Source organism: Protomyctophum parallelum (genome assembly GCF_964188405.1).
Source record: "Protomyctophum parallelum genome assembly, chromosome: 7".
NCBI classification, from domain to species: Eukaryota; Metazoa; Chordata; class Actinopteri; order Myctophiformes; family Myctophidae; genus Protomyctophum; species Protomyctophum parallelum.
In genome coordinates, this window is record NC_139705.1 from 18,114,598 (window position 1) to 18,128,097 (window position 13,500).

Sequence of the window (13,500 nt, forward strand, 5' to 3'; positions counted from 1 at the left end):
TGGGTTATAGCCCATCGTTTTTTTAAATTTTGAAAAAAAAAAAAAGACCTAGTTTTTCATCATTTTTGAACATGGGCTATAGCCCATACCGTACGGCATACTATAGCACGCCGTTTTTCATCATTTTTGAGGATTTGAAAAAAATGAAAAAAAAAAAAAAACATGGGTTATAGCCCATCGTTTTTTTTTTTTTTGAAAAAAAAAAAAAGACCTCGTTTTTCATCATTTTTGAACATGGGTTATAGCCCACACCGTACGGCATACTATAGCACGCCGTTTTTCATCATTTTTGAGGATTTGAAAAAAAAAAAAAAAAAAAAAAACATGGGTTATAGCCCATCGTTTTTTTTATTTTGAAAAAAAAAAAAAGACCTAGTTTTTCATCATTTTTGAACATGGGCTATAGCCCATACCGTACGGCATACTATAGCACGCCGTTTTTCATCATTTTTGAGGATTAAAAAAAAAAAAAAAAAAAAAAAAACATGGGTTATAGCCCATCGTTTTTTTAAATTTTGAAAAAAAAAGAAAGACCTCGTTTTTCATCATTTTTGAACATGGGCTATAGCCCATACCGTACGGCATACTATAGCACGCCGTTTTTCATCATTTTTGAGGATTTGAAAAAAATGAAAAAAAAGGAAAACATGGGTTAAGCCCATCGTTTTTTTTAATTTTGAAAAAAAGAAAAAACTTGTTTTTCATCATTTTTGAACATGGGCTATAGCCCATAGTACGGGATACTATAGCACGCCGTTTTTCATCATTTTTGAGGATTTGAAAAAAATGAAAAAAAAAAAAAAAACATGGGTTATAGCCCATCGTTTTTTTAAATTTTGAAAAAAAAAAAAAACTCGTTTTTCATCATTTTTGAACATGGGCTATAGCCCATACCGTACGGCATACTATAGCACGCCGTTTTTCATCATTTTTGAGGATTTGAAAAAAATGAAAAAAAAAAAAAAAACATGGGTTATAGCCCATCGTTTTTTTTTTTTTTGAAAAAAAAAAAAGACCTTGTTTTTCATCATTTTTGAACATGGGTTATAGCCCATACCGTACGGCATACTATAGCACGCCGTTTTTCATCATTTTTGAGGATTTGAAAAAAATGAAAAAAAAAAAAAAACATGGGTTATAGCCCATCGTTTTTTTTTATTTTGAAAAAAAAAAAAAAACTAGTTTTTCATCATTTTTGAACATGGGCTATAGCCCATACCGTACGGCATACTATAGCACGCCGTTTTTCATCATTTTTGAGGATTAAAAAAAAAAAAAAAAAAAAAAAAACATGGGTTATAGCCCATCGTTTTTTTAAATTTTGAAAAAAGAAAAAAGACCTAGTTTTTCATCATTTTTGAACATGGGCTATAGCCCATACCGTACGGCATACTATAGCACGCCGTTTTTCATCATTTTTGAGGATTTGAAAAAAATGAAAAAAAAAAAAAAAACATGGGTTATAGCCCATCGTTTTTTTTTTTTTTGAAAAAAAAAAAAGACCTTGTTTTTCATCATTTTTGAACATGGGTTATAGCCCATACCGTACGGCATACTATAGCACGCCGTTTTTCATCATTTTTGAGGATTTGAAAAAAATGAAAAAAAAAAAAAAACATGGGTTATAGCCCATCGTTTTTTTTTATTTTGAAAAAAAAAAAAAACCTAGTTTTTCATCATTTTTGAACATGGGCTATAGCCCATACCGTACGGCATACTATAGCACGCCGTTTTTCATCATTTTTGAGGATTAAAAAAAAAAAAAAAAAAAAAAAAACATGGGTTATAGCCCATCGTTTTTTTAAATTTTGAAAAAAGAAAAAAGACCTAGTTTTTCATCATTTTTGAACATGGGCTATAGCCCATACCGTACGGCATACTATAGCACGCCGTTTTTCATCATTTTTGAGGATTTGAAAAAAATGAAAAAAAAAAAAAAACATGGGTTATAGCCCATCGTTTTTTTTTTTTTTGAAAAAAAAAAAAGACCTCGTTTTTTATCATTTTTGAACATGGGTTATAGCCCATACCGTACGGCATACTATAGCATGCCGTTTTTCATCATTTTTGAGGATTTGAAAAAAATGAAAAAAAAAAAAAAACATGGGTTATAGCCCATCGTTTTTTTAAATTTTGAAAAAAAAAAAAAGACCTAGTTTTTCATCATTTTTGAACATGGGCTATAGCCCATACCGTACGGCATACTATAGCACGCCGTTTTTCATCATTTTTGAGGATTTGAAAAAAATGAAAAAAAAAAAAAAACATGGGTTATAGCCCATCGTTTTTTTTTTTTTGAAAAAAAAAAAAGACCTCGTTTTTCATCATTTTTGAACATGGGTTATAGCCCATACCGTACGGCATACTATAGCACGCCGTTTTTCATCATTTTTGAGGATTTGAAAAAAAAGAAAAAAAAAAAAAAACATGGGTTATAGCCCATCGTTTTTTTAAATTTTGAAAAAAGAAAAAAGACCTAGTTTTTCATCATTTTTGAACATGGGCTATAGCCCATACCGTACGGCATACTATAGCACGCCGTTTTTCATCATTTTTGAGGATTTGAAAAAAATGAAAAAAAAAAAAAAAACATGGGTTATAGCCCATCGTTTTTTTTTTTTTTGAAAAAAAAAAAAGACCTTGTTTTTCATCATTTTTGAACATGGGTTATAGCCCATACCGTACGGCATACTATAGCACGCCGTTTTTCATCATTTTTGAGGATTTGAAAAAAATGAAAAAAAAAAAAAAACATGGGTTATAGCCCATCGTTTTTTTTTATTTTGAAAAAAAAAAAAAACCTAGTTTTTCATCATTTTTGAACATGGGCTATAGCCCATACCGTACGGCATACTATAGCACGCCGTTTTTCATCATTTTTGAGGATTAAAAAAAAAAAAAAAAAAAAAAAAACATGGGTTATAGCCCATCGTTTTTTTAAATTTTGAAAAAAGAAAAAAGACCTAGTTTTTCATCATTTTTGAACATGGGCTATAGCCCATACCGTACGGCATACTATAGCACGCCGTTTTTCATCATTTTTGAGGATTTGAAAAAAATGAAAAAAAAAAAAAAACATGGGTTATAGCCCATCGTTTTTTTTTTTTTTGAAAAAAAAAAAAGACCTCGTTTTTTATCATTTTTGAACATGGGTTATAGCCCATACCGTACGGCATACTATAGCATGCCGTTTTTCATCATTTTTGAGGATTTGAAAAAAATGAAAAAAAAAAAAAAACATGGGTTATAGCCCATCGTTTTTTTAAATTTTGAAAAAAAAAAAAAGACCTAGTTTTTCATCATTTTTGAACATGGGCTATAGCCCATACCGTACGGCATACTATAGCACGCCGTTTTTCATCATTTTTGAGGATTTGAAAAAAATGAAAAAAAAAAAAAAACATGGGTTATAGCCCATCGTTTTTTTTTTTTTGAAAAAAAAAAAAGACCTCGTTTTTCATCATTTTTGAACATGGGTTATAGCCCATACCGTACGGCATACTATAGCACGCCGTTTTTCATCATTTTTGAGGATTTGAAAAAAAAGAAAAAAAAAAAAAAACATGGGTTATAGCCCATCGTTTTTTTAAATTTTGAAAAAAGAAAAAAGACCTAGTTTTTCATCATTTTTGAACATGGGCTATAGCCCATACCGTACGGCATACTATAGCACGCCGTTTTTCATCATTTTTGAGGATTTGAAAAAAATGAAAAAAAAAAAAAAAACATGGGTTATAGCCCATCGTTTTTTTTTTTTTTGAAAAAAAAAAAAGACCTTGTTTTTCATCATTTTTGAACATGGGTTATAGCCCATACCGTACGGCATACTATAGCACGCCGTTTTTCATCATTTTTGAGGATTTGAAAAAAATGAAAAAAAAAAAAAAACATGGGTTATAGCCCATCGTTTTTTTTTATTTTGAAAAAAAAAAAAAAACTAGTTTTTCATCATTTTTGAACATGGGCTATAGCCCATACCGTACGGCATACTATAGCACGCCGTTTTTCATCATTTTTGAGGATTAAAAAAAAAAAAAAAAAAAAAAAAACATGGGTTATAGCCCATCGTTTTTTTAAATTTTGAAAAAAGAAAAAAGACCTAGTTTTTCATCATTTTTGAACATGGGCTATAGCCCATACCGTACGGCATACTATAGCACGCCGTTTTTCATCATTTTTGAGGATTTGAAAAAAATGAAAAAAAAAAAAAAACATGGGTTATAGCCCATCGTTTTTTTTTTTTTTGAAAAAAAAAAAAGACCTCGTTTTTTATCATTTTTGAACATGGGTTATAGCCCATACCGTACGGCATACTATAGCATGCCGTTTTTCATCATTTTTGAGGATTTGAAAAAAATGAAAAAAAAAAAAAAACATGGGTTATAGCCCATCGTTTTTTTAAATTTTGAAAAAAAAAAAAAGACCTAGTTTTTCATCATTTTTGAACATGGGCTATAGCCCATACCGTACGGCATACTATAGCACGCCGTTTTTCATCATTTTTGAGGATTTGAAAAAAATGAAAAAAAAAAAAAAACATGGGTTATAGCCCATCGTTCTTTTTTTTTTGAAAAAAAAAAAAGACCTCGTTTTTCATCATTTTTGAACATGGGTTATAGCCCATACCGTACGGCATACTATAGCACGCCGTTTTTCATCATTTTTGAGGATTTGAAAAAAAAGAAAAAAAAAAAAAAACATGGGTTATAGCCCATTGTTTTTTTAAATTTTGAAAAAAAAAAAAAGACCTAGTTTTTCATCATTTTTGAACATGGGCTATAGCCCATACCGTACGGCATACTATAGCACGCCGTTTTTCATCATTTTTGAGGATTTGAAAAAAATGAAAAAAAAAAAAAACATGGGTTATAGCCCATCGTTTTTTTTTTTTTTGAAAAAAAAAAAAAGACCTCGTTTTTCATCATTTTTGAACATGGGTTATAGCCCATACCGTACGGCATACTATAGCATGCCGTTTTTCATCATTTTTGAGGATTTGAAAAAAATGAAAAAAAAAAAAAAACATGGGTTATAGCCCATCGTTTTTTTAAATTTTGAAAAAAAAAAAAAGACCTAGTTTTTCATCATTTTTGAACATGGGCTATAGCCCATACCGTACGGCATACTATAGCACGCCGTTTTTCATCATTTTTGAGGATTTGAAAAAAATGAAAAAAAAAAAAAAACATGGGTTATAGCCCATCGTTTTTTTTTTTTTGAAAAAAAAAAAAGACCTCGTTTTTCATCATTTTTGAACATGGGTTATAGCCCATACCGTACGGCATACTATAGCACGCCGTTTTTCATCATTTTTGAGGATTTGAAAAAAAAGAAAAAAAAAAAAAAACATGGGTTATAGCCCATTGTTTTTTTAAATTTTGAAAAAAAAAAAAAGACCTAGTTTTTCATCATTTTTGAACATGGGCTATAGCCCATACCGTACGGCATACTATAGCACGCCGTTTTTCATCATTTTTGAGGATTTGAAAAAAATGAAAAAAAAAAAAAAACATGGGTTATAGCCCATCGTTTTTTTTTTTTTTGAAAAAAAAAAAAAGACCTCGTTTTTCATCATTTTTGAACATGGGTTATAGCCCATACCGTACGGCATACTATAGCACGCCGTTTTTCATCATTTTTGAGGATTTGAAAAAAAAAAAAAAAAAAAAAAAACATGGGTTATAGCCCATCGTTTTTTTTTATTTTGAAAAAAAAAAAATACCTAGTTTTTCATCATTTTTGAACATGGGCTATAGCCCATACCGTACGGCATACTATAGCACGCCGTTTTTCATCATTTTTGAGGATTAAAAAAAAAAAAAAAAAAAAAAAAACATGGGTTATAGCCCATCGTTTTTTTTAATTTTGAAAAAAAAAAAAGACCTCGTTTTTCATAATTTTTGAACATGGGCTATAGCCCATACCGTACGGCATACTATAGCACGCCGTTTTTCATCATTTTTGAGGATTTGAAAAAAATGAAAAAAAAGGAAAACATGGGTTATAGCCCATCGTTTTTTTTAATTTTGAAAAAAAGAAAAAACTTGTTTTTCATCATTTTTGAACATGGGCTATAGCCCATAGTACGGGATACTATAGCACGCCGTTTTTCATCATTTTTGAGGATTTGAAAAAAAAAAAAAAAAAAAAAAAAACATGGGTTATAGCCCATCGTTTTTTGAAATTTTGAAAAAAAAAAGAAACTCGTTTTTCATCATTTTTGAACATGGGCTATAGCCCATACCGTACGGCATACTATAGCACGCCGTTTTTCATCATTTTTGAGGATTTGAAAAAAATGAAAAAAAAAAAAAAAACATGGGTTATAGCCCATCGTTTTTTTTTTTTTTGAAAAAAAAAAAAGACCTTGTTTTTCATCATTTTTGAACATGGGTTATAGCCCATACCGTACGGCATACTATAGCACGCCGTTTTTCATCATTTTTGAGGATTTGAAAAAAATGAAAAAAAAAAAAAAACATGGGTTATAGCCCATCGTTTTTTTTTATTTTGAAAAAAAAAAAAACCTAGTTTTTCATCATTTTTGAACATGGGCTATAGCCCATACCGTACGGCATACTATAGCACGCCGTTTTTCATCATTTTTGAGGATTAAAAAAAAAAAAAAAAAAAAAAAAAACATGGGTTATAGCCCATCGTTTTTTTTAATTTTGAAAAAAAAAAAAGACCTCGTTTTTCATCATTTTTGAACATGGGCTATAGCCCATACCGTACGGCATACTATAGCACGCCGTTTTTCATCATTTTTGAGGATTTGAAAAAAATGAAAATAAAGGAAAACATGGGTTATAGCCCATCGTTTTTTTAAATTTTGAAAAAGAAAAAAAAACTTGTTTTTCATCATTTTTGAACATGGGCTATAGCCCATATAGTACGGGATACTATAGCACGCCGTTTTTCATCATTTTTGAGGATTTGAAAAAAATGAAAAAAAAAAAAAAACATGGGTTATAGCCCATCGTTTTTTAAAATTTTGAAAAAGAAAAAAAAACTTGTTTTTCATCATTTTTGAACATGGGCTATAGCCCATATAGTACGGGATACTATAGCACGCCGTTTTTCATCATTTTTGAGGATTAAAAAAAAAAAAAAAAAAAAAAAACATGGGTTATAGCCCATCGTTTTTTTTAATTTTGAAAAAAAAAAAAGACCTCGTTTTTCATCATTTTTGAACATGGGCTATAGCCCATACCGTACGGCATACTATAGCACGCCGTTTTTCATCATTTTTGAGGATTTGAAAAAAATGAAAATAAAGGAAAACATGGGTTATAGCCCATCGTTTTTTTAAATTTTGAAAAAGAAAAAAAAACTTGTTTTTCATCATTTTTGAACATGGGCTATAGCCCATATAGTACGGGATACTATAGCACGCCGTTTTTCATCATTTTTGAGGATTTGAAAAAAATGAAAAAAAAAAAAAAACATGGGTTATAGCCCATCGTTTTTTTAAATTTTGAAAAAAAAAAAAATCGTTTTTCATTATTTTTGAACATGGGCTATAGCCCATACCGTACGGCATACTATAGCACGCCGTTTTTCATCATTTTTGAGGATTTGAAAAAAAAGAAAAAAAAAGAAAAACATGGGTTATAGCCCATCGTTTTTTTTCTTTTTTTTCTTTTTTTTTAAAGACCTCGTTTTTCATCATTTTTGAACATGGGCTATAGCCCATACCGTACGGCATACTATAGCACGCCGTTTTTCATCATTTTTGAGGATTTAAAAAAAATAAAAAAAACAAAAAAACATGGGTTATAGCCCATCGTTTTTTTTAATTTTGAAAAAAAAAAAAGACCTTGTTTTTCATCATTTTTGAACATGGGCTATAGCCCATACCGTACGGCATACTATAGCACGCCGTTTTTCATCATTTTTGAGGATTTGAAAAAAATGAAAAAAAAGGAAAACATGGGTTATAGCCCATCGTTTTTTTTAATTTTGAAAAAAAAAAAAAACTTGTTTTTCATCATTTTTGAACATGGGCTATAGCCCATATAGTACGGCATACTATAGCACGCCGTTTTTCATCATTTTTGAGGATTTGAAAAAAATGAAAAAAAAAAAAAACATGGGTTATAGCCCATCGTTTTTTTTAATTTTGAAAAAAAAAAAAGACCTTGTTTTTCATCATTTTTGAACATGGGCTGTAGCCCATACCGTACGGCATACTATAGCACGCTGTTTTTCATCATTTTTGAGGATTTGAAAAAAATGAAAAAAAAGGAAAACATGGGTTATAGCCCATCGTTTTTTTAAATTTTGAAAAAAAAAAAAACTTGTTTTTCATCATTTTTGAACATGGGCTATAGCCCATATAGTACGGCATACTATAGCACGCAGTTTTTCATCATTTTTGAGGATTTGAAAAAAATGGAAAAAAAAAAAAACATGGGTTATAGCCCATCGTTTTTTTTTTTTTTTTTTTTTTTAAAGACCTCGTTTTTCATCATTTTTGAACATGGGCTATAGCCCATACCGTACGGCATACTATAGCACGCCGTTTTTAATCATTTTTGAGGATTTGAAAAAAATGAAAAAAAAAAAAAACATGGGTTATAGCCCATCATTTTTTTAAATTTTGAAAAAAAAAAAAAACTTGTTTTTCATCATTTTTGAACATGGGCTATAGCCCATATAGTACGGCATACTATAGCAAGCCGTTTTTCATCATTTTTGAGGATTTGAAAAATATGAAAAAAAAAAAAAACATGGGTTATAGCCCATCGTTTTTTTAAATTTTGTAAAAAAGAAAAAAACTCGTTTTTCATCATTTTTGAACATGGGCTATAGCCCATACCGTACGGCATACTATAGCACGCCGTTTTTCATCATTTTTGAGGATTTGAAAAAAATGAAAAAAAAAAAAAAAACATGGGTTATAGCCCATCGTTTTTTGATTATTATGTTGGCTTTCCAAGTGGGAGACCAGGGTTCGATTCACGGCTGTTACACTATCATATAAAAGAAGACCTCAACAGCGCTAAGAAACATCTGATTAATATGATTCTGTGTTATTTAAACTTTATTAACTGAAGGCTAACAAACAAAAGATCACTTCAAAATTACCAGGAGACTTTGCCTGAGAGTGTCTGACTGATGGTGCAGTGGTCTAATCATCAGGCTTTCAGTACAGACATTCCATGTTCAAGTCCTGTTCCTCCTACAGCTCAATGCTGCAGTAATTTGAACTTTTCAAGGCTTGAATAAAAAATAAAAACTCAAAAGCACCAGGAGACATCTGCTGAATGCCCAGCAGATGCCCGTAATGGTGTGGAGTGCTTGACCCGTTGCCTCTGCTACAGGCAGTTGGCAGGTTCAAGTCCCATGTCATGACATCAAGGTGCTGGAGGACCATCGGGAGACGGTGCTCTCTCCCCCTGTTTCCTGAGATGTAACGGTTGGGGCTTATGTCTGAAAGAACCCTGTCCAGCTTACCTTTTTACCATGAAAATGTCCAATTTAACATACTCTTACCACCTCTCAGTGTGCCCTTTTCCAACTGGCCTGGAAGCCAGACATAAAAGAGGGACTTTCCAACCAAGTTTTGGGCCACCAATCAGGGCCCAGTATGCAAATACACAACCTATTCTGTCAGATGATGGGCCAAAACCATGAACTATAGTATGTCGTTTTTTCATCATTTTCATATTGGTTTTTGAAATCGTTGCGAAAATCATGAACATGGTTTTTGCGACGATTATTAAACAAATAATAGTGTGTAGTTTTTTCATTGTCATTGTCGACGATTATAATCGGGGCCCAGTATGCAAATACACAGACTATTCTGTCAGATGATGGGCCAAAATGCATTGGGCCAAAATGCATTGCTATTTTATTTGTAAACGTTTGACCTAATTCTTATCTGTAAAATGTTAGGTGGACACGGTTCTTTCAAACATAACCCCTGTTAACATAACTGTTACTTTTCAGGAAACAGGGGGAGAGAGCACCGTCTCCCGATGGTCCTTCCCAGCACCTTGATGACATGGGACTTGAACCTGCCAACTGTCTGTAGCAGAGGCAACGGGTCAAGCGCTCCACACCATTGAGCCAAGGCACCTTGGGGCATTCAGCAGATGTCTCCTGGTGCTTTTGAGTTTTTCTTTTCTATTCTAGCCTTGAAAAATTCAAATTACTGCAGCTTTGGTTGAGTATTAGTTTTGTTTGAGTTTTGAACCAGTAACCTTTGGATTACGAACCTCAGATTTATCTTTTGAGCCACACTGGCATGTAAGGTACAATCGGGAACTTATATTTAACCATCCGTTTAGAATTTAGATGGACAGTGAAAATGTTCTTCAGGAGACTTGAACCCTGAATGTTCTGTTTATAAAGCCCCGGTTTATCTCCTGTGCCACACTGGCATGTGAGGTGCAATCGGGAACTTATATTTAACCAACCGTTTAGAATTTAGATGGACAGTGAAAATGTTCTTCAGGAGACTTGAACCCTGAATGTTCTGTTTATAAACGTATAAAACAAGTCTAAAAATAGACGTGTTTTAGACGTCTATTTTTAGACGTTTTTTATCCCATTTTTAGACGCACGTCTAATAGCCGGCTATTGCTCAGTGGGATGGTCAAAAATGATGAAAAACGAGGATTAAAAAAAAATAATAATAATAAAAAAACGATGGGCTATAATCCATCGTTTTTTTTTTGCTATATAGCAAGCCGTTTTTCATCCACGTACGCCGTACGGTATGGGCTATAGCCCATGTTAAAAAATTATGAAAAACTAGGTTAATTTGTTTTTTTCGAAAATTCTATAACCCATGTTTTTTGTTTTTGTTTTTTTTTTTTATCCTCAAAAATGATGAAAAACGGCGTGCTATAGTATGCCGTACGGTATGGGCTATTAGACGAGCGTCTAAAAATGGGATAAAAAACGTCTAAAAATAGACGTCTAAAACACATCTATTTTTAGACGTTTTTTATCCCATTTTTAGACGCACGTCTAATAGCCGGCTATTTCTCATTGTGATGGTCAAAAATGATGAAAAACGAGGATGATTTTCTTTTTCAAAAATTCAAAAAACGATGTTTTTCTTTTTTTTTTTTTTTTTTTTAAATCCTCAAAAATGATGAAAAACGGCGTGCTATAGTATGCCGTACGGTATGGGCCATAGCCCATGGTCAAAAATGATAAAAAACGAGGATTAAAACATTTTCTAAAAGTCTAAAAACGATGGGCTATAACCCATGTTTTGTTTAGTTTTTTCATTTTTTTCAAATCCTCAAAAATGATGAAAAACGGCGTGCTATAGTACGACGTACGGTATGGGCCCATGTTAAAAAATGATGAAAAACGAGGTTAAAAAAATATTCAAAAAACGATGGCCTATAACCCATGTTTTTTTTTTTTTCCCATTTTTTAAAATCCTCAAAAATGATGAAAAACGGCGTGCTATAGTATGCCGTACGGTATGGGCCATAGCCCATGGTCAAAATTTCAAAAAACCAGGATAAAAAAAAAATCTAAAATTCAAAAAACGCCCTCATCAAGTCACCTTTCGCGCAATGTGGCCCTTGCCCCAAAATGATTTTGACACCCCTGCTATAGACCCTCTACAACAGTGGTTCCCAAACCTTTTCTTGTCATGGACCCCCGAATTTACACTTTATTAGCCCGTGGAACCTAACCCTAAACCTCAATGGCAGCTCTATGGGACGTCAAAAAGTCACTTTCACCTAGAAACTCCATTCACACTTTGTCAAATTCAGCTTACTGTGGAGACACATGCTAGAACTTTTTACTTTGAAATGTTTTGTAGTTTCTGAGTTATTTAACTTAAACGCCCAATGCATTCTCAATGTCAATAGCACAAACTTTGACATGGTACTAGTCCTACATACTTACACCTAGAAACTTACACCTAAAATGTTCATCTTACAGTGGACATGTTTGCCTGAAAATTTATCTTTGAAATGTTTATAGTTTTAGAAATATAGTGCTTTCAAATGTCATAGGCTACATTTATAACGGGGGTACATTTTTGGCACGTCAAAAAAAAAAACATTTTCACCTGTAGAAACTCACTTTTCACACTTTTCAGCTTACTGTGGACAAACATGCTGGAACTTTTAACTTTGAAATGTTTTGTAGTTTTTGAGGTATGTATGCATTGTCAATGGACGTGGAGTCGGACTACATGTTTTCTCAGTAAAGCGTTATTCATAGTCTGGATTTTCGGTGGTGATGTGACCACCGAACTACAACATGACGTCACATGCCGCTGTGAAGAGCAAACCACCGCCACCGCCCTAGCTCGGGGCGGTGGCAGTGTTTTTTTACTCACCACGCCTCAACGTTATTACAGCTCCGGTGGTCTCGTCACCTCACCACTGGAGCGGTGGTCACCTCACCACCGAAAATCCAGACTATGAATGAGCCTTTAGACAGCCCTCCCCCTATCCACAAAAGGAGCAGTGCACCAAAGTATTATGGGAATTGTGGTCCAGGAAGGAACTAAGCCCAGTGTCCATGACATCATAGACACTGGGCTCACTGCTATAATCTAAAATATCTAAAACCACATATTGCACACTAAAGACCCTGTGAGGAAGTGTCCCCAACACACTGCCTGCCAATGACGACATTTCTCATCATCTCACTCACTGTTTAGCAAAACAACCTCAACCAATAATAGCCGGTGACATTTTTTAGCAAAACAGTGTTTTATTAGAAATATCTGGTATAAAAATGATACATGCTCTACAACATTTTCATATGTTTCTCTATAGATGATCCATAAATATCCCAGGCACTGTAATAATCCTCTTTTTTGTATAGCTTTCTTTTTTGTTTTGTTTTAGTTTTTTTTAATAAGTTCAGTACATATAAAGCAGACATGATCAATTTTTTTAATAACGCACATTAAACTTGTCATTTAAATTCTGTCAGCACTCACATACTCTATTTTTTATTTAAATGTTTTGCAACACAGACAGTGTGTGTGTGTGGGGGGGTGTAGGGGTATTTCACTTTTTAAAACATGTCTGGGTTCATTTTAACATCTACCCTGTCACCTGTGTTTCACCCCAGACTGCTTTAAAGTTCCTTGATTCAATGTTTACATATTTAATATTCATCTGATTAGATACGCTCGATCCTTCCTACAGGATATGAAGGTCCGACGTACTAACAGTCCAACATGCATTAGTCCGACACCCTACCCAAAACCCAATCCGCCTCACAGGAAGCCACGGGTTAGTTTTAACCTGCCACGCATGCTGGGAGCCACTGGTTAATTTTAACCTGCCACAGGTTCATTTGAACCTGTCACATATATCGGCTGCCACGGGTGAGTTTAACGGGCCACGCATGTCTGGAGCGACGGTGTTGTCTGACTAATGTCTGACGGAATGTACTGTATGTCTACCCAACTTATGCACCCGTCACGATAAACTCAATGTTTACCATGTTAGACGCATTGAAAACACACGTCTCTACTTCCCGTGACTGATATTGTCCTAA